The 27785-nt window shown below is 34.1% G+C and overlaps 1 protein-coding gene and 1 non-coding gene across 2 annotated transcripts in view; one reads left to right on the forward strand and one right to left on the reverse strand.

The window, feature by feature from the left end:
• The window catches only part of LOC127122094 (uncharacterized), a 92942-nt gene that overhangs the window by 5508 nt on the left and 59649 nt on the right, over positions 1-27785 (reverse strand). The gene's annotated exons all lie outside the window — the stretch shown is intronic.
• Positions 11411-11517, forward strand: LOC127125088 (small nucleolar RNA R71). Its single transcript, XR_007804549.1, has one exon. It is a non-coding gene; the product is annotated as a small nucleolar RNA R71 (small nucleolar RNA).

The following is a 27785-nucleotide window of genomic DNA, read 5'->3' on the forward strand; positions in this document are numbered from 1 at the left end:
TGGTGACAATCAGGAAGTTATGAGAGGATCTAGGTCCAAAGATAACTGTTATCTGTGGGAACCTAAAGTCTCTAACTTCTCCACAATATGCTCCTCAGCCAAGGAAGAACAGGAGGTGAAGTTGTGGCAAGACGCCTTGGACATCTCCACTTACGGGGAATGAAGAAGATCATATCCAAGGAAGCAGTCAGAGGAATTCCAAAGCTGCTTATTGATGAAGGAAGAGTCTGTGGAGAATGCCAGGTGGGCAAGCAAACCAAGATGTCACATCCGAAGCTGGGACATCCTACAACTTCCAGAGTTCTAGAACTGCTGCACATGGACTTAATGGGACCTATGCAGGTTGAAAGTCTGGGTGGGAAGAGGTATGCTTACGTGGTGGTTGATGACCATTCCAAATACACGTGGATAAGCTTTATCAGAGAGAATTCAGATACATTTGATGTCTTCAAAGACCTGCATCAGACTCCAAAGGGAAAAGGACAGTTGTGTTGTCCGAATTAGGAGTGATCATGGTACGGAGTTCAAGAATTCCAAGTTTGATGAGTTTTGCTCGTCTGAAGGAATAAGTCATGAGTTCTCCTCCCCTATAACTCCTCAGCAGAATGGGATAGTTGAAAGGAAAAATAGAACTATTCAAGAATCTGCCAGAGCTATGATTCATGCAAAGAAGCTCCCTATGCACTTTTGGGCTGAAGCTATGAATACCGCGTGCTATGTCCACAACAGAGTCACCTTGAGAAAAGGAACCTCCTCCACTTTGTATGAAATATGGAAAGGCAGAAAACCCACTGTGAAGTACTTTCATATCTTTGGATGTAAATGCTACATTCTCACAGATCGTGAATAAAGAAGGAAACTGGATCCCAAAAGTGATGAGGGTATATTTCTAGGATACTCCACTAACAGCAGAGCGTACAGAGTGTTCAACTACAGGACCAATGTCCTGATGGAATCCATAAATGTTATTGTGGATGATAAAGAGGAAGGAATCGATGTCATAGAGGATGTTGAAACATTCCTTGACATTTCAACAGACGTTCCAGGTAAGTCTGAAGAAGTACAGGAACCTCCTCCTAAATGTGAAGTAGATGCAACCACCAAAATGTCATCTATCAGAATTCAGAAAGACCACCCTAAGGATCTTATCATAGGGGATCCCAATAGTGGTGTGACTACCAGGTCAAGGGGAATAAGTTCAAATTCCTGTTTTGTATCCAAGGTAGAACCAAAGAATGTGAAAGAAGCCCTGACTGACGAATACTGGATCAATGCCATGCAAGAGGAACTTGAGCAATTTAAAAGGAATGAAGTATGGGAGCTAGTTCCAAGACCTGAAGGGACCAACATCATTGGTACCAAATGGATCTACAAAAACAAGTCTGATGAGAAAGGAGTAATTACTAGGAATAAAGCAAGACTAGTAGCTCAAGGATACACTCAAGTTGAAGGGGTTGATTTTGATGAGACGTTTGCTTCTGTGGCTAGGCTTGAGTCCATCATATTGCTGTTAGGTGTAGCATGCATTCTGAAGTTTAAACTGTTCCAAATGGATGTGAAGAGTGCATTCTTGAATGGCTACTTGAATGAAGAAGTCTATGTGGAACAACCTAAAGGGTTCTGTGATCATAACCAACCTAAGCATGTATACAAGTTGAGGAAAGCCTTGTATGGGTTGAAGCAAGCACCTAGAGCATGGTATGAAAGGTTGACTGAAATTCTGGCCTCAAATGGATACAGAAAAGGTGGGATAGATAAAACCTTGTTTGTGAAGGATGAAGACGGCAAAATCATGATTGCTCAAATCTATGTGGATGATATAGTCTTTGGTGGTATGTCAGAACAAATGGTAACACATTTTGTTCAACAAATGCAATCTGAGTTTGAAATGAGTCTGGTTGGGGAACTGACTTATTTTCTTGGAATGCAAGTCAACCAAATGGAGGACTCTATGTTTCTCTCCCAAAGCAAGTATGCAAAAAACATAGTTAAGAAGTTTGGTATGGATAATGCTAGGCACAAGAGGACTCCTGCACCTACTCATCTAAAGTTAACCAAAGATGATGGAGGGCCTAGTGTTGATCAATGCTTGTACAGAAGCATGATAGGCAGTCTACTATACCTAACTGCAAGTAGACCTGACATTTCTTATGCAGTTGGAGTGTGTGCTAGATACCAAGCAGAGCCTAAAGTGAGCCACTTGAATCAAGTCAAAAGGATTCTCAAGTACATCAATGGGACTTGTGACTATGGGATGCTGTACTCACATGGGTCTGAACCTGTCCTATCTGGGTACTGTGATGCTGACTGGGCTGGGAGTGCTGATGACAGAAAAAGCACATCAGGAGGATGTTTCTTCTTGGGAGACAATTTCATATCTTGGTTCAGCAAGAAGCAGAGTTGTGTGTCTCTGTCCACTATAGAGGCTGAATACATAGCTGCTGGAAGCAGTTGTTCCCAACTGGTTTGGATGAAACAGATGCTCACTGAGTACAATGTCACTCAAAATGTCATGACATTGTTCTGTGATAATCTCAGTGCCATCAATATTTCCAAGAATCCCATCCAACACAGCAGGACCAAACATATTGACATTAGACATCACTTCATCAGAGATCTGGTGGAAGACAAGGTGGTTACCTTGGAACATGTAGCCATTGAACTTCAACTGGCTGACATATTTACAAAGGCTCTGGATGCTACTCAGTTTGAAAACTTAAGGGGCAAACTGGGAATATGTCTCTCTGAGAACTTATAACAACCAATGATGTTTGGGATGTATTGTTTAATATATCTGCCTATTAAACAATTGGAACTATGCTCTGATTGGTCAACAGATCATAGCTATGCCACTTGTAACAAGTGTGGCAACAAGAGGGTAAGGAGATACCCGAACGTGAGGCGGCCTATGCACCTGCAGGAGTTCAAGGACGCTGTTCATGCAAGAGTGGTTCTGGATGTCAGAAACAAAGTCATGGCATCTGATATGGTTGTACCTACTGTTAAGCTAAAGTGGGTGATTACTTGATCAAAGCTTTGAAGCAAGATCAAGTGGGTGCTAACTTGGTTGAAACTGTGAAGTAAAACCAAGTCTGTAACTCTGTCATTTTTTTTTAATTCTGTTTATGTTGTTGGTTTGTAATTTAAAGTGTTGCTTTGGCAACATTTTTGACAAAAAGAGGGAGTAACAGATAATACCCCAGGACAACAGGTTTTTTCTTAAAACAGATATTCATGACAGATTCAAGATTCCCTCCCCTGCAGCTGATGTGTGATGAAGTTTTTATTTAACTTCTGTATGTGTGCTGCAATTAGAAGTTTTTATTTAACTTCTGTATGTGTGCTGTTATGTGAAGTTTTTATTTAACTTCCATGTGTGTGAGTGTACTGCCACTCTGATTGTATTAGCTAGGTTTATTTCCTGCTAGATGTGTGATTTCCGCTGCTATGAACTCTGTTGTGGGGATCAAAGTGTTTTAGCCAAAAATTTGCCAAAGAGGGAGTTTGTAGGTGTTTAATTGGCTGCATTGTATGGTAAAACACTAGCTGAATTCTAATGTCTTGACTGATGTCATGACATGGTGTGAAGGTGTTTGTGTAACTGCATTGTAGGTTAGAATATCTAACTGTACTCTGATGTCTTGACTAATGTCATGACATACGTGAGTAGTTTACTGCAGGATTAGCTAATACAGGATTTGTTGAATTTCAAATTGGATGTGGTGACATTCATCCCTGTCAGCAGATACTGAGGAATAGAACAGTTGGTGTTCTGTTAGAACTCAGTATTTATTTCCAGTCTGGTTATCAAGGAAATACCAGACCTGGCATAAGGCCTACTGTCTCAATGTCAAACTGGATGTTATGACATTCATCATTGACAGCATATACTGAACAAAAGACAGAGTGGTGTTCTGCTACACTTCAGTATGTTTCTTAGTCTTTTCTTCAAGAGGAAAACAGAACTGACTTAAGCCTAAATGTGTAAATGTCAAATTGGATGCTTTGACATTTATTAATGTAAGCTTTTACTGTAGAATGGACAGTTTGGTCCTGTACAGTTCAACAAATTTTGTACAATCTGTTTTCAGGAAAAACAGACTTAGCATATGGTCCTTTATGTCAATCTGAATGTTGTGACATTCATTCCTGACAGCATACGCTATATTGTAGGTTGTTTAGTTTTCTGTTTCAGCTTTTTCTCAGGCTATTCTTCAGGGATTCAACAGCTGAGAGAAAATCCAGGAAATCAACAACCAAGCTACATTTAATGAACCTAACAAATAGCCTATTTGTTAGTAACCTAGATGTGGAATTTAGTGGAACTCGCGTGACCTTAAATTCAAGAGAATACAAGTGCAAAGGCCCAAGTACTGCAATATAAAAGGAAGTCGTTCCTTCATTCAAAACTGGGGATTTTGAGGCTTGAGGATTTAGTGTGTCCATCATACTTCACTGCTGTATTTTTGTGAGTCTTGTATTAGACATATCTTGTAAGCCAAGCCATTATCACGTAGATGATTGCATTGGCATAGGGTGTTCATTGAGTTGTAAGTGTTGTGTCGCTCAAAGCTTTTAAGCGTGAGTGATGTGTATCTTGATTAAAGCTGTTAAGCACAATCAAGAGTTCTTTGAAGTGTGACTTCAAAATTGTCTTTAATATTGATTAAAGGTAGTAATCACTGAGGTGATTGAGGGGGAGTGAGTAGGAACTCTGGTCTTAATATAAGATTGAAATTGCATTGGGTAGGGATTAAGTGAAGAGTTGTAAACGGGTGAGTTTAGCTTTGAATTAATACTACTAATAGTGGATTTCCTCCCTGGCTTGGTAGCCCCCAGACGTAGGTCATGTTGGACTGAACTGGGTAAACAATTACTTGTGTTATTTACTGCACTTACTTTTAAGTTCTGCATAATTCTTGTCTGTGCAGAATTGGATGTCATAACAACCTGTGTGACATCTAAAGTATGGTAACTAGAATTTCAAAATATAAATAAATAAATAACTAAAAAATTAAAATGCAAATAAAATAAATATAAAACATATATAGATAAAAATAGAAATACTAATGTATAGATGTATATTATATAATATTCCAAATGCGATAATATAAGATGAGTTATGTAAATACCAGAAATATAAAAAAAATGAGATAAAATGGTGAGATCATGTAGTGGGGATGTCATCTTCCTGAGTGGAACCACGAAGCATGGCTACTTCTTGCTTGAGCTCTGCGATCTCCTGATATAGAAAGTCAACTTCAGTGGCGTGGGTGAAATCAGACACTCCCATCTGTAAAGTAAGGTCAGCCACCTCCTGTCTAAGCGCTGCGATCTCTCTACGACACACAACAATCTGAGAGCGGATGTCGGGTGTCTGCAATGAAAGATTATTAGAGAAAACAGTGATTCTGGGAGATGGTGGTGTATGTGTGTATTCAGCAATGGGTGGCGATCTCGGCTCCTCAACGATCTCTCCCTGGCCCTCTTGAGCATAACTCTAATTCGCTGGATCATGCACACTGGTCATCATAGGGTCTGGCAGTGTGAAGTAATGGATGGCCTCGTTGTCGACTAGCAATCAGAACTGACATGGGTGGAAAGAGGCTCTCCTCATCAATTCTCTGGTCAAACAAAAATTGATGTCCATGGTCGTGTACCCACAGTAGTTCCGAAGATGTAACAACTTGCGAGACAGGCCCAAAGCGACAGCAATCTGCGTGATGATTCCGCCAACATGGATGACTCCTTCGGTAGATCTAGAGATACCGATGAGACTGTATAACAAGAAATTCCCACATGCTACTGGGCGAGACTGGGATGCACAAAATAGTAGGAAGATCTCCTCTTCACTCAGTAGTGTCTCTGCATCCGACCTTCCCGAGAAGGAATGTGCTAATATCATCTGAAAGTATCTGAAGGCGGGGTTATGTATGACATGAGACAGCTGCATAGATGGATCCTGGCTTCCGCCACCTGATATGTCACTCCAAAACTTCTCAACCTCCTTACCCAGGAAATATCACATAGGTGTCTCCGGGATAGCATCAGGAGTAGTCTGGAAACCCAATAAGTCGCCGAACTCTTTCTGGATGAAAGAGTACTCAACTCCGAAAAGCCTGAAAGCAGCATACCCATCTGGTCCAAAATATGGGTCATAGTCGAATGAACTCAGGAACTCCAAAGTCAGGTTCCTATATGTGTTACTCAAATCATCAGCAAACTCGTCCCAGTGAAGCTGGTGGCTAAGGAATCGGATACTAGGTTCGATACCCAGTGCCTCCATACATTGCTGGTCAGGATAACGTGTGGGTGCCATAGGGCGCTGATACAAAGCGATGTAACGCTCCCTCTGAGCATTATCTCTATAGGCCACATGCATGTCATCAAAATCCTGCATCCTGGTAAAAGTTAAGAAAGTGATCCTGAAAATACAAACCATTCAAATCTTAGTCTTAATGCAAAATATGATAAAATAAAATAAAATAAAAATAAAAATAAATGTGAAAAAGTGAAATGAAAGAAAAACCATGGGTTGCCTCCCACGCAACGATTGTTTAACGTCATTAGCTTGACGATTAGAATTTATACACCTGTAGTAGTAGGAATTGGTGGATCAGTCAGGATGTGGGTCGAGTAGTATGCTAGAATGTCTCCTCCTTCGTAGAGCTTCAGTCTTTGTCCATTCACAATGAATGGACTACAGGTATCGTTCTTGATTTCTACGGCTCCAGATCTTAGAATCTTGGATACTTCGAAAGGACCAGTCCATCTTGAACGTAGCTTTCCAGGGAAGAGTCGTAACCTAGTGTTGAAAAGGAGAACACAATCGCCTATATTGAAGTTTTTCTTTACTATTCTTTTGTCGTGATAGGCTTTTGTCCTCTCTTTATATATTTTTGCATTTTCATAAGCAGATTTCCTAAGCTCTTCTAATTTATAAATGTCTAGGGTACGCTTTTCTCTAGCGGCTAGGTAGTCTAAATTCAAAGTTTTAATGGCTCAATAGGCCTTATGCTCTAACTCGAATGGTATGTGACATGATTTTCCATAAACTAGTTGATAAGGAGTAATTCCTATAGGGGTTTTTAAAGCGGTTCTATAGGCCCATAATGCTTCTTGAAGATTTTGAGACCAGTCTCTCCTAGAAATAGAAACAGTTTTCTCTAGGATTTTTTTTATCTCCCTATTAGATACTTCTACTTGGCCACTAGTCTGTGGGTGGTACGGTGTTGCTACTCTATGCCTAACTCCATATTTTCTTAAAAGTTTGTCAAATATTCTCGATATAAAGTGTGATCCTCCATCGCTTATGACTAAACGTGGTGTTCCAAATCTAGGGAATATATAGTTTTTAAAGAGTTTGATTACGACCCTAGCGTCGTTTGTCGGTGTGGCTATAGCTTCAATCCACTTAGACACATAGTCTACAGCTACTAAGATATACTTATTTCCTAAGGATGGTGGAAAAGGTCCCATGAAATCTATACCCCATACGTCAAAAAGTTCTACTTCCTGAATGTTTCTTAAGGGCATTTCATCACGTCTTGAAATGTTTCCAGTGCATTGGCATCTATCACACTTGACAATGCAAGCATAAACATCACGCCACATGGTAGGCCAGAATAGGCCAGCTTGAAGAATCTTGGCGTATGTCTTAGAGGTGCTCGCGTGTCCACCATAAGGTGTAGAATGACAATGCTTGATAATACTATTTACCTCTTCTTCTGGAACGCAACGGCGAAAAATGCCATCTTTACCCCTTTTGAAAAGGAGCGGTTCGTCCCAATAGAAGTTTCTCACATCGTGGAAGAATTTCTTCTTGCGGTGGTAGTCTAGATCAGGGGGTATTATATCAGCAACTAGGTAATTAACGAAATCTACATACCAGGGTACGTTACTTATTGCTAAGGAATTTTGGGAATGCTCATAAGGATCTTGGTTATTATCTTCAATGGTTTCTACTCTAGCGATCAGTCTATCATAGGCGAAATCATCATTTATGGGTATTAGTTCAGGTTTTAGATGTTCTAGCCTAGAAAGGTGATCGACTACTACATTTTCAGTGCCTTTTTTGTCTCTTATATTTAAATCAAATTCTTTTAGTAATAGAATCCATCGGAGTAATCTAGGCTTGGTATCTTTTTTACTTAATAGGTAACGAATGGCAGCATGATCGGTGTAAACAATAATTTTTGCTCCTACTAGATAAGATCTAAATTTGTCTATAGCGAAAACTACAGCGAGTAATTCTTTTTCAGTTGTTGCGTAGTTAAGTTGGGCAGCATCTAGGGTTCTACTGGCATAATAAATGGCATGTAATTTTTTATCTTTTCTTTGTCCTAGAATGGCTCCAACTGCGTGATCACTAGCATCGCACATTATCTCAAACGGTTCTGACCAAATAGGTGGTTTCATAATGGGTGCAAATACTAATGCTTGCTTTAAAAGATTAAATGCGTCATTACATTTTTCATCAAAAATGAATTCAACATCTTTCATTGAAAGTCCAGTTAAAGGTTTAGTTATTTTGGAGAAATCCTTAATGAAACGCCAGTAAAATCCAACGTGTCCAAGAAAGTTTCAGACTTCTCTGATGGTTTTAGGGGGTTTTAGGTTTTCTATAACTTCTATTTAAGCTTTATCTACCTCTATACCTTTTTCAGAAACTATATGTCCTAAAACTATTCCTTCGGTTACTATGAAATGACATTTTTCCCAATTTAGCACGAGGTTCACCTCCATGCATCTCTCCGGGATTTTCTCAAGGTTAGAAAGACAATTGTGGAAATCAAATCCGCAAACCGAGAAATCATCCATAAACACTTCCATGATACCATCTAGGTAATCTGTAAAGATTGATATCATGCAGCATTGGAAAGTAGCTGGGGCATTACAGAGGCCGAACGACATTCGTCTGTAGGCAAAAGTTCCATAAGGGCATGTAAAGGTAGTTTTTTCTTGATCTTCGGGGTGGATAGGTATTTGGAAGAATCCAGAGTATCCATCTAGATAGCAGAAGTAAGAGTGTTTGGCTAGACGCTCCAACATTTGGTCTATAAATGGTAAAGGGAAATGATCCTTCCTAGTTGCTTTATTTAATTTTCTATAATCTATACACATCCGCCATCCTCCTTCTAAACGTTTTGCTACATGTTTGCCTTTATCGTTTTGCACGACTGTGATGCCTCCCTTTTTAGGTACTACATGCACAAGGCTCACCCACTTACTATCCGAGATCTGGTAGATTATACCTGCCTCAAGTAACTTAAGAACTTCCTTCTTAACTACATCACTCATTATAGGGTTTATTCTTCTCTGATGTTCCCTATAGGGTTTTGAATCTTCTTCGAGCGAAATATGATGCATGCATACGGATGGGCTTATAGCTATCAGGTCAGAGATATTATATCCTAAGGCTGAGGGATATCTTCGTAAAACGTCTAAAACTTGGTTCGTCTCCTCTTGGCTCAAGGTAGCACTAACTATAACTGAACGATTCATCTTTTCATCGAGGAACTCGTATCTCAGGTTCTTAGGTAGTTACTTAAGTTCTAAGGTTGGTTTCTTAAGGCATGGCATAGGATCTGGGGTAAGGGATAAACATTCGTAAAGGTTATCATCGATGTAAGGTTTCTTAAAGTCATTATCTTCCCTTATGAGAGTTTATAGTAACTTAATTGTTTTTATAATTTCGTTTTGTTCTAATTCTCTAACACATTCATCAATGATATCTAAGGCATAACACGAGTCTCCCATCACAGGTGCCATAAGAATTTTCGAAAGTATAAATTCTATTTTCTCGTCACCTACCTCAAATGTCAACTTTCCTTTATTGACATCTATTATGGCTCCTGCAGTCGATAAGAAGGGTCTACCTAGAAGGATTGGTATATCATTGTCCTCTTTGATGTCCATGACAACAAAATCAGTAGGGATAAATAACTGACCTGTCCTAATAGGAACATCTTCTAAAATGCCTATCGGATATTTAACAGATCTATCGGCTAACTGAAGTGACATCTTAGTGGGCTGTAATTCTCCTATGTTTAACCTCTCACAAACCGCTAAAGGCATTAAGCTTACACTAGCTCCTAAGTCCAGAAAAGCTTTTTGGATGAGATGATTACCCAAAAGGAAAGGAATGGAGAAATTTCCAGGATCCTTATCTTTCTTTGCTAATTTGTCCTCGGAAATAGCCTTACATTCCAATGGTTTCGGATCGTCAAGTCTATGTTTGTTGGTAAGGATCGTCAAGTCAACGTTTGTTGGTAAGCCTACTTTTGTTGGTTTCGGATCGTCAAGTCTACGTTTGTTGGTTAGGGATTTCTACATGAAGTTTTTCTATAACTTCAATAAATTTTTGATATTGTTTATTGATCTGGTGTTGCTTGAGTCTTTGCGGATATGGTATAGGTGGTTTATATGGCAGGGGTGGTACGTAAGTTTTATCTTTAGGTTCTTCTCCTTTATCTCGACTTTCCTGGTTTTCCGATTCCTCTGGTTCCTTTACTTCATCCGGGGGTTTGGTACATTCCTTAGAAGTTTTGGGTTCACTCAATCTAGGGTTCGGTGGCTCATCATAAGCGTTCCCACTTCGTAGGGTAATGGCATTGGCTTGTCCTCTCGGATTTTGTTGAGGTTGTCCAGGGAATTGTCCTCCAGGTGTAGTCTGAGGGGCTTGGTTTAAAGCTACCTGAGAGATATGGGTTTCAAGCATCTTGGTATGAGTAACTATTTGGTCCACCTTGGTTCCTAACTGAGTAATCAATTCGTTAACATGAATGTTTTGGTTCATGAACTCCTTGTTTTGTTGGGTTTGAGCGGTGATAAAATTTTCCATAATTTTCTCAAGGCTCGGCTTTGATGGTACAGGTTGCATATGTTGATTTGATCTTGGGGCTTGATAACTAGGTCTCGGGGGTGCATATTTTGAATAGGGTTATTGTTTTTATAGGAGAAGTTCGGGTGATTCCTCCATCCAGGGTTATAGGTATTCGAATATGGGTTCCCTTGGGTGTAGTTCACTTGCTCAGAGTGGGTTTCGTTTAATAGACTGCATTCTGCAGATTGGTGTCCTTTGGTTTCACATATCTCACAATCCGACAAAACTGCGGCTACAGTATTCGGGTTTACACACATATGCTCGACTTTGAGGGCTAAGGCGTCCATTCTAGCTTGCATCATGTCTATAGAGCTTAGTTCATGCACTCCTCCTTGGGCTTCCTTCTTCTCAACTGTCGCTCGTTCGACTCCCCATGATTGATGGTTTTGAGCCATATCTTCGATGAGGGCACTAGCTTCAGAATAAGGTTTGTTCATCAGAGCACCGCCTGCGGCAGCGTCGATGGTCATCTTTGTGTTGTAATGAAGTCCATTATAGAAGGTTTGAATGATTAACCAATTTTTTAAGCCATGATGTGGGCATGCTCGTAACAACTCTTTATATCTCTCCCAAGCTTCGAACAACGATTCTCCTTGGTTTTGGGTAAATCTAGTTATATGGTTTCGAAGAACGGCGGTTTTACTCGAACCGGGGTTTTGAGGAAATATTTTTAAATGTTGGTTTGGGTTCTCGGTATAGAGATCGGCGTATTGTCTATGTTGCACTAGTTGCAATAGGGATGGTTTAAGTTCAAAATTATTAGTTGGGATGGTTGGGTTTACTATACTAGAACTAGGTTCTTCATTAGATGGTTGAGCGTAGTCCTTAAGAGGTCTTTGGTTTTGATCTGCAGCCATATCTCTCTTAATTCTATGAAAGAATAAACGTGCGCGAGCGTAACGTTCAGGTTCTGCCAGAGGGTATACTAAGCTTAAACTTCCGGTGCTACGAGTTCTTCGCATTGACCGGCGGGAAATAGCCTAAGTCTAAACGATATAACAACAGGAAAATGAAATTTGATGAAATTGGTCCACGACAACGGCGCCAAAAACTTGATGCGTGCTTTTCGCAAGTATACGAACGCGTCAGAGTAATATAAAAGATTGTCGAATCCACAAAGACCAAATGTCAATCTATGGTTATCTATTGTTATGGTGTTTATCAAAGGCAGTCAAAATAGGTGTTTTTGTAGTGTGCAATTTAAAAGTAAAAGTTGAAATAAAGATTAATTAATAAAGACAGGGTCGAATGTAAATCACGTAATTAATTGATAATCCAAGTACTTGCTAGTAGAGCTACTTATGGGCAGTGTTTCCTACTTTGAAAAGAACTAATTTAACAGGAACTGTCGCTTTCGCGTATTCAGAACCGAGTTGTACTCCCTAATCAAACCCTCTTATTGTCACTTATAAAAAGGCGCGCATTGCGTTAGAGTAGTAAACCTATTTTTAAGAAATATAGTATCTTAACTAAGTTGAAAAGTATTATAACCTGGATATCTTAACCAAAAGAGGTTTTCACGAACCAGACACTAAACTTATAAACGCGTCCGAAAATAGTTTTAAAATCTCTTTTCTTCTTTATGTTAAAATCTCCTAATGAACTAAACAAAGCGCTTTCGCTGTTTTTGAAATAGTTAAAAACAACAAAGTTTAAAAAGACGTTGGACGACTTTCGATCTTACCCAACGGAATTGAAGTGCGGGAAAACTTAAATTGAAAGTTAAAATAGCCCTTAATTATTTCTATGAACAGTTGTACGGATTACTGGTTCAATTACGATCCTTACATTCTAACCTTATAAATTTAGCTAGACATGGTAAAGTAAAAGTGCATTAAAGTAAAATAAAAGTAGTGCGAGTGCGGGAGATAAATAAAAGTAAAAGCGAGTGCAAGGAAACAAATAAAGTAAAAGCGAGTGCAAGGAAATAAATAAAGTAAAAGCGAGTGCAAGGAAATAAATAAAGTAAAAGCGAGTGCGAGGAAATAAATAAAGTAAAAGCGAGTGCGAAGAAATAAATAACGTAAAAGCGAGTGCGAGGAAATAAATAAAGTAAAAGCGAGTGCGGAAAATAAATAAAGTAAAAGCGAGTGCGGAAAATAAATAAAGTAAAAGCGAGTGCGGAAAATAAATAAGATAAAGACAAGTATTAAAAACCTGCTCCAATCGGAAGGTTGAATAAATTGCAATGCGGAAATGAAAATGGAGGCAGGATTAACTTCCTTCCAAAGTGATCCAAACTCGATTGCAGACTTTATCACAGACTCTATTACACGATCGTGGTAACACTCCAATGCGAAGCGATTACCAGTTTATAAAACTGAATATATGCCTAAGTGAAACAAAGTTGCTTCTGAGTTTTCCTATGCTCTAAGTTTGGATGGTTGTAAAAGTCAATTCGAGTTTCTATTTATAAGCAAGTAAAAAGATGGAAATGACTTGGATGCCCTTCAACTTGAAAATGGAGGGAAACTGTTTTCCTCTTGTGGCGCCCGCCACAAGGCCATGGCGCCCGCCACAAGGCCAAAGTGAGGCGCCTTAGTGGATGAAGTGGAGAACGTGGGAGTTGAGGGAAGTTGAGCTTGGACACGTCATGACTTGGTCTGTGGCGCCCGCCATTGGGTAGGCCATAAGAAAAAATGCTGAATTTTAGGGTTTTTGGCTCTTTTTCGCTCCTTTTCTCGATTGGGGCTCCGATTAAAGTAAAAACCTGAAAACAGAGAAAAGCATAGCAATAACACAACAAAATGATCATAAAACAACTAGAATGCATGTGAAATCGGAGTCGAAAATACGGTAAATTTCAGTGTGATCAACGACATCTCAACCCATTAATTGTTGCATTATAGCTAATTATTTCCTATATAAAAGCTACAACAAATAGCAGATTTTCTAAGGAACATTTACCTTGACGAATTCTTTCATCGACGTAAAATTTGTTCTCTTAGGTGCATTTCTTTAATTTTATTTTTTTAAGCTACTTTTTTCCTCAATCGATGTTACCATCTATGGGTAAAGGTCCCTGAGGGACAGACTTCGAATCTCGATGTAAACAATTTTATGTTTTATTCATTATAAAAGTGGTGTCTTCCCTTTATTTTTATTTTTAAATTAAAACTAAAAAACTTATCGCATCAGTCGTATTTAACTTCCATGAGAAAATGTCCCTCAGAGAGACACTTTGAAGCATGTCCTTGAGGGACATTTCCCCATGGTTATTAAACACGTTCAAGGTGAAAAGTTATCATACTCCTTTTTTATTTATATTAAAACAAATTACATATATAACCAAACCTTATCTCCCTTCAGAACAAAACACGCCCCTAATAAAACCCTATCTCCATAAACGTTCAAAAAACCATTTCTTCAGTATCATCTGTCATGTCTTCTCCAACTCGTACTGAACAAGGAAAATAATTACGAAACTTATAAAAAGGAAACACAAAACTCATTTCTTTGACTTTATCATCACATTTTCGGTATGTAAAACATTCCAACCATTTATGTTATTATAATGTTGTTGTTGTTTTATGTTCAAACTATTTTTCCTTTAGGGTTTTTTGTTGTTCTTGTTATTTAGACCCTAAACCCCATATGTTTAATTTTGTTATTACCGTTAATATTGACATTGAAGTTTTTATGTTATTGTTGTTTCTAAGATGAGATTAAAGGTTATATGTTGTTGTTTTTGCTGAGATATGTAAAGGTTTTAGCGTTCTTTTTTATGTTGTTATGATGATATTATAGGTATTTGTTTTTATTATTTAGATTGAAGGTTTTATTTTGTTGTTGAGATTAAAGGTTTAATATAGTTGTTGTCCACTTCAGCATTTTGTTAGAAAAATATGTTTTAGTTCTAGAACGATCAAAAGATTAAATTTGGAAGAAGATTGTTAATCCAATTTAATTTGGAAAATATTTTATTAAATCATAATCCATAATGGTTGAACAATATTTAATTGCGTATGATTTTATTAAAATATTTGGATTTTATTTAATCATAGAAGATTTGATTGGATTTTCTATGCAAAAAAGATTTAATTAGATATGTTTTGAAGGAATATTTGGTTATGTTTTATTTAATTCAAGATTGTGTTGAAATTGATCTCATGTGAATTTTGGAGGATCATGGGTATTCAAGATGAAAACCTTACAAGGCTTTGTAGTTGTACTTTTGTTCTATATAAAGAGGAAATCTCCTTTGTGAAGACTCCGAACTTTATAGAAATATCTACTCTATAGGAGATGTTTTAGTTGAGTCTTTTATTCATTGTAATACTCTATTTTTGAGTTTCTTTCCTATATTAATGAATAGAGTATTTGACTTGCAATTTTTTGTCATCATTCTTATACTTTTGTAACTATCCAAGCAATTGGAAGAATGTTTAACTGGAAGTGAGAGGTGTCTCAAATTTAGGGGGAGCCCTGATAGGATCTTCACGGGAGGTATTGGGAAAGCATCACTGGATGAAGTGAGTTCAAATAAGACCAATTTTACTTCTGACTATTAGGAGTAGAGTTATTTCTATAATGATTCTTAAATATAAATTCACAAGTAGTATTAGGAAAAGCAACAGTCAATTAGGAGAGTTCAAACCAGACCAATTTTTACTTCTGACTATTAAGACTGTATTTTCTTTCTTAGGTTAACACCCTCCAAATATAGGTAATTTTGCAACAAACATTGTTACAATTTCAAGTGTCATTTATATTTTTCATTTATTCAGTCTATTCAGCCTATAACTTATCATAAACATTATTACAATATTTTGTATGGCATCTTGTCATATGAGGAACACAATTTTAGTGTTTGTGTTTTCATATAAACAAATGGAAGATATTTGTACTCAACCCCATCCCAAATAAGACTTCTATTTTATAATAATTGAGTTAGGAGTTTTAAATCAATCATGCATGGATTAATCTGTTAAGTACTTCTTCTGCTTATTCTTCTTCTTCCCTTTCTCACTATGATATTTTTGTTCTTTGTGTTATTTATATCTTTTTCTTCTTCTATTTTCTCATTTTTGAAAATGACAAAGTACTCAATTTCTTTTCATATATATCTTGAATTAATTAGATTATAATCTCTTTATTTATAAGCGGGAGTTAACTTTTCCATTCATTTTCATCTATATCATTATGTTTACCAGCTGCATGAGAGATGAGTTACCGTCATCAAAAATGGAAAGAATGTGGTTCTATGTGTTGTGCATGATAAAGTCTTCTAAAGTTTTTAGTAATGAAAATTGGGCAAGAAAATGTTAAATCACAAGTATCAATAGCTAAGAAGCAAGCACAAAGCAAAGATTCCAAGTTTCTCGATAAAGAGCTGAAAAGAGTCAAATCAATCAAATAGAAGGAGCTGACGATGTGAAATCTTGTTACATCTGGAGCTTAGTATTTTTATATTGTATTTGATCAGATACATGTAAATTAAGCTATAGGTTGTCTTGAAGTGATATGGCGATGTACACACTGGCTACTTTTTTTAAACTCTTCTAAAAAAACAAACCTCGAAAGTGGGTAAACAATAGAGAAGCAATTCTGATCAATTAGAAATGCTAAACTCATTGTCTAATTGGTTATATATTTCATCTAATTAATTAAGAAGCAAATTTGGATCTTAATTGGTTAGGAAAGCCTTTAATCGATTACGATATGTAACAAATTAGGGTTTATTTTTCTAGATTAGTCTAATGGATTAGCTTTTAGTTTTTGATCATTCAGACAACATCTTAACCCATTAATTGTTGCATTATAACTAATTATTTCCTATATAAAAGCTACAACAAATAGAAGATTTTCTAAGGAACATTTACCTTGACGAATTCTTTCATCGACGTAAAATTTGTTCTCTTAGGTCCATTTCTTTAATTTTATTTTTTTAAGCTACTATTTTCCTCAATCGATGTTACCATCTATGGGTAAAGGTCCCTGAGGGACAGACTTCGAATCTCGATGTAAACAATTTTATGTTTTATTCATTATAAAAGTGGTGTCTTCCCTTTATTTGTATTTTTATTTTTCTATTAAAACTGAAAAACTTATCACATCAGTCATATTTAACTTCCATGAGAAAATGTCCCTCAGAGAGACGCTTTGAAGCATGTCCCTGAGGGACATTTCCCCATGGTTAATAAACATGTTCAAGGTGAAAATTTATCATACTCCTTTTTTATTTATATTAAAACAAATTACATATATAACCGAACCTTATCTCCCTCCAGAACAAAACACGCCCCTAACAAAACCCTATCTCCATAAATATTCAAATAACCATTTCTTCAGTATCCTCCGTCATGTCTTCTCCAACTCGTACTGAACAAGGAAAATAATTACGAAACTTATAAAAAGGAATCACAAAACTCATTTCTTTGACTTTATCGTCACATTTTCGGTATGTAAAACATTCCAACCATTTATGTTATTATAATGTTGTTGTTGTTTTATGTTCAAACTACTTTTCCTTTAGGGTTTCTTGTTGTTCTTGTTATTTAGACCCTAAACCCCATATGTTTAATTTTTTTGTTACCGTTAATATTGACATTGAAGTTCTTATGTTATTAATGTTTCTAAGATGAGATTAAAGGTTATATGTCGTTGTTTTTGCTGAGATATGTAAATGTTTTAGCGTTCTTTTTTATGTTGTTATGATGATATTATAGGTTATTTGCTTTTATTATTTAGATTGAAGGTTTTATTTTGTTGTTGAGATTAAAGGTTTAATATAGTTGTTGTCCACTTCATCATTTTGTTAGAGAAATATGTTTTAGTTCTAGTACGATCAAAAGATTACATTTGGAAGAAGTTTGTTAATCCAATTTAACTTGGAATAAGATTTTATTAAATCATAATCCATAATGGTTTCACAATATTTAATTGCGTATGATTTTATTAAAATATTTGGATTTGATTTAATCATAGAATATTTGATTGGATTTTCTATGCAGAAAAGATTTAATTAGATATGTTTTGAAGGAATATTTGGTTATGTTTTATTTAATTCAAGATTGTGCTGAAATTGATGTCATGTGAATTTTTGAGGATCATGGATATTCAAGATGAAAACCTTACAAGGCTTTGTAGTTGTACTTTTGTTCTATATAAAGAGGAAATCTCATTTGTGAAGACTCCGAACTTTATAGAAATATCTACTCTATAGGAGATTTTTTAGTTGAGTCTTTTATTCGTTGTAATACTCTATTTTTGAGTTTCTTTCCTATATTAAAGAATAGACTATTTGACTTGCAATTTTTTGTCATCATTCTTATGCTTTTGTAACTATCCAAGGACTTGGAAGAATGTTTAACTGGAAGTGAGAGGTCTCTCAAATTTAGGGGGAGCCCTTATAGGATCTTCACGGGAGGTATTGGGAAAGCATCAATGGATGAAGTGAGTTCAAATAAGACCAATTTTACTTCTGACTATTAGGAGTAGAGTTATTTCTATAATGATTCTTAAATATAAATTCACAAGTAGTATTAGGAAAAGCAGCATTGAACTAGGAGAGTTCAAACCAGACCAATTTTTACTTCTGACTATTAAGACTATATTTTCTTTTTTGGGTTAACACCCTCCAAATATAGGTGATTTTTTAACAAACATTGTTACCATTTCAAGTGTTATTTATAGTTTTCATTTATTGAGTCTATTCATCCTATAACTTGTCATACACGTTATTACAATATTTTGTATGGCATCTTGTCATATGAGGAACACAATTTTAGTGTTTGTGTTTTCATCTAAACACATAGAAGATATTTGTACTCAAACCCATCCCAAATAAGACTTCTATTTTATAATAATTGAGTTAGGAGTTTTAAATCAATCATGCATGTATTAATCTATTAAGTACTTCTTCTCGTTATTCTTCTTCTTCCCTTTCTCACTATGATATTTTTGTTCTTTGTGTTATTTATATCTTTTTCTTCTTCTATTTTCTCATTTTCGAAAATGACAAAGTACTCAATTTCTTTTCATATATATCTTGAATTAATTAGATTATAATCTCTTTATCTATAAGCAGGAGTTAACTTTTCCATTCATTTTCATCTATATCATTATGTTTACCACCTGCATGAGAGATGAGTTTCCGTCATCAAAAATGGAAAGAATGTGGTTCTATGTGTTGTGCATGATAAAGTCTTCTAAAGTTTTTAATAATGAAAATTGGGCAAGAAAAAGTTAAATCACAAGTATCAATAGCTAAGAAGCAAGCACAAAGCAAAGATTCCAAGTTTCTCGATAAAGAACTCAAAAGAGTCAAATCAATCAAATAGAAGGAGCTAAAGATGTAAAATCTTGTGTCATCTGGAGCTTAGTATTTTTATATTGTATTTGATCAGATACATGTAAATTAAGCTATAGGTTGTCTTGAAGTGATATGGCGATGTACACACTAACTACTTTTTTTAAACTCTTCTAAAAAAACAAACCTCGAAAGTGGTTAAACAATAGAGAAGCAATTCTGATCAATTAGAAATGCTAAACTCATTGTCTAATTGGTTATATATTTCATCTAATTAATTAAGAAGCAAATTTGGATCTTAATTGTTTAGGAAAGCCTTTAATCGATTAAGATATGTAACAAATTAGGGTTTATTTTTCTAGATTAGTCTAATGGATTAGCTTTTAGTTTTTAATCATTCAGACAACATCTAAACCCATTAACTGTTGCATTATAGCTAAATACTTCCTATATAAAAGCTACAACAAATAGGAGATTTTCTAAGGAACATTTACCTTGACGAATTCTTTCATCGACGTAAAATTTGTTCTCTTAGGTCCATTTCTTTAATTTTATTTTTTTTAAGCTACTTTTTTCTTCAATCGATGTTACCATCTATGAGTGAAGGTCCCTGAGGGACAGACTTCGAATCTCGATGTAAACAATTTTATGTTTTATTCATTATAAAAGTGGTGTCTTCCCTTTATTTGTATTTTTATTTTTCTATTAAAACTGAAAAACTTATCACATCAGTCGTATTTAACTTCCATGAGAAAATGTCCCTCAGAGAGACGCTTTGAAGCATGTCCTTGAGGGACATTTCCCCATGGTTATTAAACACGTTCAAGGTGAAAAGTTATCATACTACTTTTTTATTTATATTAAAACAAATTACATATTTAACCGAACCTTATCTCCCTCCAAAACAAAACACGCCCCTAACAAAACCCTATCTCCATAAATATTCAAATAACCATTTCTTCAGTATCCTCCGTCATGTCTTCTCCAACTCGTACTGAACAAGGAAAATAATTACAAAACTTATAAAAAGGAAACACAAAACTCATTTCTTTGACTTTATCATCACATTTTCGGTATGTAAAACATTCCAACCATTTATGTTATTATAATGTTGTTGTTGTTTTATTTTCAAACAGTTTTTCCTTTAGGGTTTTTTGTTGTTCTTGTTATTTAGACCCTAAATCCCATATGTTTAATTTTTTTATTACCGTTAATATTGACATTGAAGTGTTTATGTTATTGTTGTTTCTAAGATGTGATTAAAGGTTATATGTTGTTGTTTTTGCTGAGATATGTAAATGTTTTAGCGTTCTTTTTTATGTTGTTATGATGATATTATAGGTTATTTGTTTTTATTATTTAGATTGAAGGTTTTATTTTGTTGTTGAGATTAAAGGTTTAATATAGTTGTTGTCCACTTCATCATTTTCTTAGAAAAATAGGTTTTAGTTCTAGTACGATCAAAAGATTACATTTGGAAGAAGTTTGTTAATCCAATTTAACTTGGAAAAAGATTTTATTAAATCATAATCCATAATGGTTTCACAATATTTAATTGCATATGATTTTATTAAAATATTTGGATTTGATTTAATCATAGAAGATTTGATTGGATTTTCTATACAGAAAAGATTTAATTAGATATGTTTTGAAGGAATATTTGGTTATGTTTTATTTAATTCAAGATTGTGCTGAAATTGATCTCATGTTAATTTTGGAGGATCATGGGTACTCAAGATGAAAACCTTACAAGGCTTTATAGTTGTACTTTTGTTCTATATAAAGAGGAAATCTCCTTTGTGAAGACTCCGAACTTTATAGAAATATCTACTCTATAGAAGATTTTTTAGTTGAGTCTTTTATTCGTTGTAATACTCTATTTTTGAGTTTCTTTCCTATATTAAAGAATAGACTATTTGACTTGCAATTTTTTGTCATCATTCTTATGCTTTTGTAACTATCAAGCACTTGGAAGAATGTTTAACTGGAAGTGAGAGGTCTCTCAAAGTTAGGGGGAGCCCTGATAGGATCTTCACGGGAGGTATTGGGAAAGCATCAATGGATGAAGTGAGTTCAAATAAGACCAATTTTACTTCTGACTATTAGGAGTAGAGTTATTTCTATAATGATTCTTAAATATAAATTCACAAGTAGTATTAGGAAAAGCAGCATTGAACTAGGAGAGTTCAAACCAGACCAATTTTTACTTCTGACTATTAAGACTCTATTTTATTTTTTGGGTTAACACACTCCAAATATAGGTGATTTTTTAACAAACATTGTTACCATTTCAAGTGTTATTTATATTTTTCATTTATTGAGTCTATTCAGCCTATAACTTGTCATACACGTTATTACAATATTTTGTATGGCATCTTGTCATATGAGGAACACAATTTTAGTGTTTGTGTTTTCATCTAACACATGGAAGATATTTGTACTCAACCCCATCCCAAATAAGACTTCTATTTTATAATAATTGAGTTACGAGTTTTAAATCAATCATGCGTGGATTAATCTATTAAGTACTTCTTCTCCTTCTTCTTCTACTTCCCTTTCTCACTATGATATTTGTTTTCTTTGTGTTATTTATATCTTTTTCTTCTTCTATTTTCTCGTTTTCGAAAATGACAAAGTACTCAATTTCTTTTCATATATATCTTGAATTAATAAGATTATAATCTCTTTATCTATAAGCAGGAGTTAACTTTTCCATTCATTTTCATCTATATCGTTATGTTTACCACCTGCATGAGAGATGAGTTGCCGTCACCAAAAATGGAAAGAATGTGGTTCTATGTGTTGTGAATGATAAAGTCTTCTAAAGCTTTTAATAATGAAAATTGGGCAAGAAAAAGTTAAATCACAAGTATCAATAGCTAAGAAGCAAGCACAAAGCAAAGATTCCAAGTTTCTCGATAAAGAGCTCAAAAGAGTCAAATCAATCAAATAGAAGGAGCTAAAGATGTAAAATCTTGTGTCATCTGGAGCTTAGTATTTTTATATTGTATTTGATCAGATACATGTAAATTAAGCTATAGGTTGTCTTAAACTGATATGGCGATGTACACACTAACTACTTTTTTTAAACTCTTCTAAAAAAACAAACCTCGAAAGTGGTTAAACAATAGAGAAGCAATTCTGATCAATTAGAAATGCTAAACTCATTGTCTAATTGGTTATATATTTCATCTAATTAATTAAGAAGCAAATTTGGATCTTAATTGTTTAGGAAAGCCTTTAATGGATTAAGATATGTAACAAATTAGGGTTTATTTTTCTAGATTAGTCTAATGGATTAGCTTTTAGTTTTTAATCATTCAGACAACATCTAAACCCATTAACTGTTGCATTATAGCTAAATACTTCCTATATAAAAGCTACAACAAATAGGAGATTTTCTAAGAAACATTTACCTTGACGAATTCTTTCATCGACATAAAATTTGTTCTCTTAGGTCCATTTCTTTAATTTTATTTTTTTTAAGCTACTTTTTTCTTCAATCGATGTTACCATCTATGGGTGAAGGTCCCTGAGGGACAGACTTCGAATCTCGATGTATACAATTTTATGTTTTATTCATTATAAAAGTGGTGTCTTCCCTTTATTTTTATTTTTATTTTTCTATTAAAACTGAAAAACATATCACATCAGTCGTATTTAACTTCCATGAGAAAATGTCCCTTAGAGAGACGCTTTGAAGCATGTCCTTGAGGAACATTTCCCCATGGTTATTAAACACGTTCAAGGTGAAAAGTTATCATACTACTTTTTTATTTATATTAAAACAAATTACATATATAACCGAACCATATCTCCCTTCAGAACAAAACACGCCACTAACAAAACCCTATCTCCAGAAATATTCAAAGAACCATTTCTTCAGTATCCTCCGTCATGTCTTCTCCAACTCGTACTGAACAAGGAAAATAATTACAAAACTTATAAAAAGGAAACACAAAACTCATTTCTTTGACTTTATCATCACATTTTGGGTATGTAAAACATTCCAACCATTTATGTTATTATAATGTTGTTGTTGTTTTATTTTCAAACAGTTTTTCCTTTAGGGTTTTTTGTTGTTCTTGTTATTTAGACCCTAAATCCCATATGTTTAATTTTTTTATCACCGTTAATATTGACATTGAAGTGTTTATGTTATTGTTGTTTCTAAGATGTGATTAAAGGTTATATGTTGTTGTTTTTGCTGAGATATGTAAATGTTTTAGCGTTCTTTTTTATGTTGTTATGATGATATTATAGGTTATTTGTTTTTATTATTTAGATTGAAGGTTTTATTTTGTTTTTGAGATTAAAGGTTTAATATAGTTGTTGTCCACTTCATCATTTTCTTAGAAAAATATGTTTTAGTTCTAGTACGATCAAAAGATTACATTTGGAAGAAGTATGTTAATCCAATTTAACTTGGAAAAAGATTGTATTAAATCATAATCCATAATGGTTTCACAATATTTAATTGCATATGATTTTATTAAAATATATGGATTTGATTTAATCATAGAAGATTTAATTGGATTTTCTATGCAGAAAATTAATTTATTAGGTATTTTTGAAGGAATATTTGGTTATGTTTTATTTAATTCAAGATTGTGCTGAAATTGATCTCATGTGAATTTTGGAGGATCATGGGTACTCAAGATGAAAACCTTACAAGGCTTTATAGTTGTACTTTTGTTCTATATAAAGAGGAAATCTCCTTTGTGAAGACTCCGAACTTTATAGAAATATCTACTCTATAGAAGATTTTTTAGTTGAGTCTTTTATTCATTGTAATACTCTATTTTGAGTTTCTTTCCTATATTAAAGAATAGACTATTTGACTTGCAATTTTTGTCATCATTCTTATGCTTTTGTAACTATCAAGCACTTGGAAGAATGTTTAACTGGAAGTGAGAGGTCTCTCAAAGTTAGGGGAGCCCTGATAGGATCTTCACGGGAGGTATTGGGAAAGCATCAATGGATGAAGTGAGTTCAAATAAGACCAATTTTACTTCTGACTATTAGGAGTAGAGTTATTTCTATAATGATTCTTAAATATAAATTCACAAGTAGTATTAGGAAAAGTAGCATTGAACTAGTAGAGTTCAAACCAGACCAATTTTTACTTCTGACTATTAAGACTCTATTTTCTTTTTTGGGTTAACACCCTCCAAATATAGGTGATTTTGCAACAAACATTGTTACCAATTCAAGTGTTATTTATATTTTTCATTTATTGAGTCTATTCAGCCTATAACTCGTCATACACGTTATTACAATATTTTGTATGGCATCTTGTCATATGAGGAACACAATTTTAGTGTTTGTGTTTTCATCTAAACACATGGAAGATATTTGTACTCAACCCCATCCCAAATAAGACTTCTATTTTATAATAATTGAGTTACGAGTTTTAAATCAATCATGCATGGATTAATCAATTAAGTACTTCTTCTCGTTATTCTTCTTCTTCCCTTTCTCACTAAGATATTTTTGTTCTTTTTGTTATATATATCTTTTTCTTCTTCTATTTTCTCGTTTTCGAAAATGACAAAGTACTCAATTTCTTTTCATATATATCTTGAATTAATAAGATTATAATCTCTTTATCTATAAGCAGGAGTTAACTTTTCCATTCATTTTCATCTATATCGTTATGTTTACCACCTGCATGAGAGATGAGTTGCCGTCATCAAAAATGGAAAGAATGTGGTTCTATGTGTTGTGAATGATAAAGTCTTCTAAAGCTTTTAATAATGAAAATTGGGCAAGAAAAAGTTAAATCACAAGTATCAATAGCTAAGAAGCAAGCACAAAGCAAAGATTCCAAGTTTCTCGATAAAGAGCTCAAAAGAGTCAAATCAATCAAATAGAAGGAGCAAAAGATGTAAAATCTTGTGTCATCTGGAGCTTAGTATTTTTATATTGTATTTGATCAGATACATGTAAATTAAGCTATAGGTTGTCTTAAACTGATATGGCGATGTACACACTAACTACTTTTTTTTAAACTCTTCTAAAAAAAAAAAACAAACCTCGAAAGTGTTAAACAATAGAGAAGCAATTCTGATCAATTAGAAATGCTAAACTCATTGTCTAATTGGTTATATATTTCATCTAATAATTAAGAAGCAATATTGGATCTTAATTGTTAGGAAAGCCTTAATAGATTAAGATATGTAACAAATTAGGTTTATTTTTCTAGATTATTCTAATGGATTAGCTTTTAGTTTTAATCATTCAGACAACATCTAAACCCATTACTGTTGCATTATAGCTAAATACTTCCTATATAAAAGCTACAACAAATAGGAGATTTTCTAAGAAACATTTACCTTGACGAATTCTTTCATCAGCGACATAAAATTTGTTCTCTTAGGTCCATTTCTTAATTTTATTTTTTTTAAGCTACTTTTTTCTCAATCGATGTTACCATCTATGGGTGAAGGTCCCTGAGGGACAGACTTCATCATCTGTATGTACAATTTTATGTTTTATTCATTATAAAAGTGGTGTCTTCCCTTATTTTTATTTTTATTTTTATTATTAAACTGAAAAACATATCACATCAGTCGTATTTAACTTCCATGAGAAATGTCCCTTAGAGAGACGCTTTGAAGCATGTCCTTGAGGAACATTTCCCCATGGTTATTAAACACGTTCAAGGTGAAAAGTTATCATACTACTACTTTTTTTATTTATATTAAAACAAATTACATATATAACCGAACCATATCTCCCTTCAGAACAAAACACGCCACTAACAAAAACCCTATCTCCAGAAATGTTCAAAGAACCATTTCTTCAGTATCCTCCGTCATGTCTTCTCCAACTCGTACTGAACAAGGAAAATAATTACAAAACTTATAAAAGGAAACACAAACTCATTTCTTTGACTTTATCATCACATTTTGGGTATGTAAAACATTCCAACCATTTATGTTATTATAATGTTGTTGTTGTTTTATTTTCAAACAGTTTTTCCTTTAGGGTTTTTGTTGTTCTTGTTATTTAGACCCTAAATCCCATATGTTTAATTTTTTATCACCGTTAATATTGACATTGAAGTGTTTATGTTATTGTTGTTTCTAAGATGATTAAAGGTTATATGTTGTTGTTTTTGCTGAGATATGTAAATGTGTTTTAGCGTTCTTTTTTATGTTGTTATGATGATATTATAGGTTATTTTTTTTTATTATTTAGATTGAAGGTTTATTTTGTTTTGAGATTAAAGTTTAATATAGTTTTGTCCACTTCATCATTTTCTTAGAAAAATATGTTTTAGTTCTAGTACGATCAAAAGATTACATTTGGAAGAAGTATGTTAATCCAATTTAACTTGGAAAAAGATTGTATTAAATCATAATCCATAATGGTTTCACAATATTTAATTGCATATGATTTTATTAAAATATATGGATTTGATTTAATCATAGAAGATTTAATTGGATTTTCTATGCAGAAAAGATTTAATTAGATATGTTTTGAAGGAATATTTGGTTATGTTTTATTTAATTCAAGATTGTGCTGAAATTGATCTCATGTGAATTTGGAGGATCGTGGGTACTCAAGATGAAAACCTTACAAGGCTTTATAGTTGTACTTTTGTTCTATATAAAGAGGAAATCTCCTTTGTGAAGACTCCGAACTTTATAGAAATATCTACTCTATAGAAGATTTTTTAGTTGAGTCTTTTATTCATTGTAATACTCTATTTTTGAGTTTCTTTCCTATATTAAAGAATAGACTATTTGACTTGCAATTTTTTGTCATCATTCTTATGCTTTTGTAACTATCAAGCACTTGGAAGAATGTTTAACTGGAAGTGAGAGGTCTCTCAAAGTTAGGGGAGCCCTGATAGGATCTTCACGGGAGGTATTGGGAAAGCATCAATGGATGAAGTGAGTTAAAATAAGACCAATTTTACTTCTGACTATTAGGAGTAGAGTTATTTCTATAATGATTCTTAAATATAAATTCACAAGTAGTATTAGGAAAAGCAGCATTGAACTAGGAGAGTTCAAACCAGACCAATTTTTACTTCTGACTATTAAGACTCTATTTTCTTTTTTGGGTTAACACCCTCCAAATATAGGTGATTTTGCAACAAACATTGTTACCAATTCAAGTGTTATTTATATTTTTCATTTATTGAGTCTATTCAGCCTATAACTCGTCATACACGTTATTACAATATTTTGTATGGCATCTTGTCATATGAGGAACACAATTTAGTGTTTGTGTTTTCATCTAAACACATGGAAGATATTTGTACTCAACCCCATCCCAAATAAGACTTCTATTTTATAATAATTGAGTTACGAGTTTTAAATCAATCATGCATGGATTAATCAATTAAGTACTTCTTCTCGTTATTCTTCTTCTTCCCTTTCTCACTAAGATATTTTTGTTCTTTTTGTTATATATATCTTTTCTTCTTCTATTTTCTCATTTTCGAAAATGACAAAGTACTCAATTTCTTTTCATATATATATCTTGAATTAATAAGATTATAATCTCTTTATCTATAAGGAGGAGTTAACTTTTCCATTCATTTTCATCTATATCATTATGTTTACCACCTGCATGAGAGATGAGTTACCGTCATCAAAAATGGAAAGAATGTGGTTCTATGTGTTGTGCATGATA

This window comes from Lathyrus oleraceus, chromosome 2, assembly GCF_024323335.1.
Source record: "Lathyrus oleraceus cultivar Zhongwan6 chromosome 2, CAAS_Psat_ZW6_1.0, whole genome shotgun sequence".
In the NCBI taxonomy this organism is placed as follows: domain Eukaryota; kingdom Viridiplantae; phylum Streptophyta; class Magnoliopsida; order Fabales; family Fabaceae; genus Lathyrus; species Lathyrus oleraceus.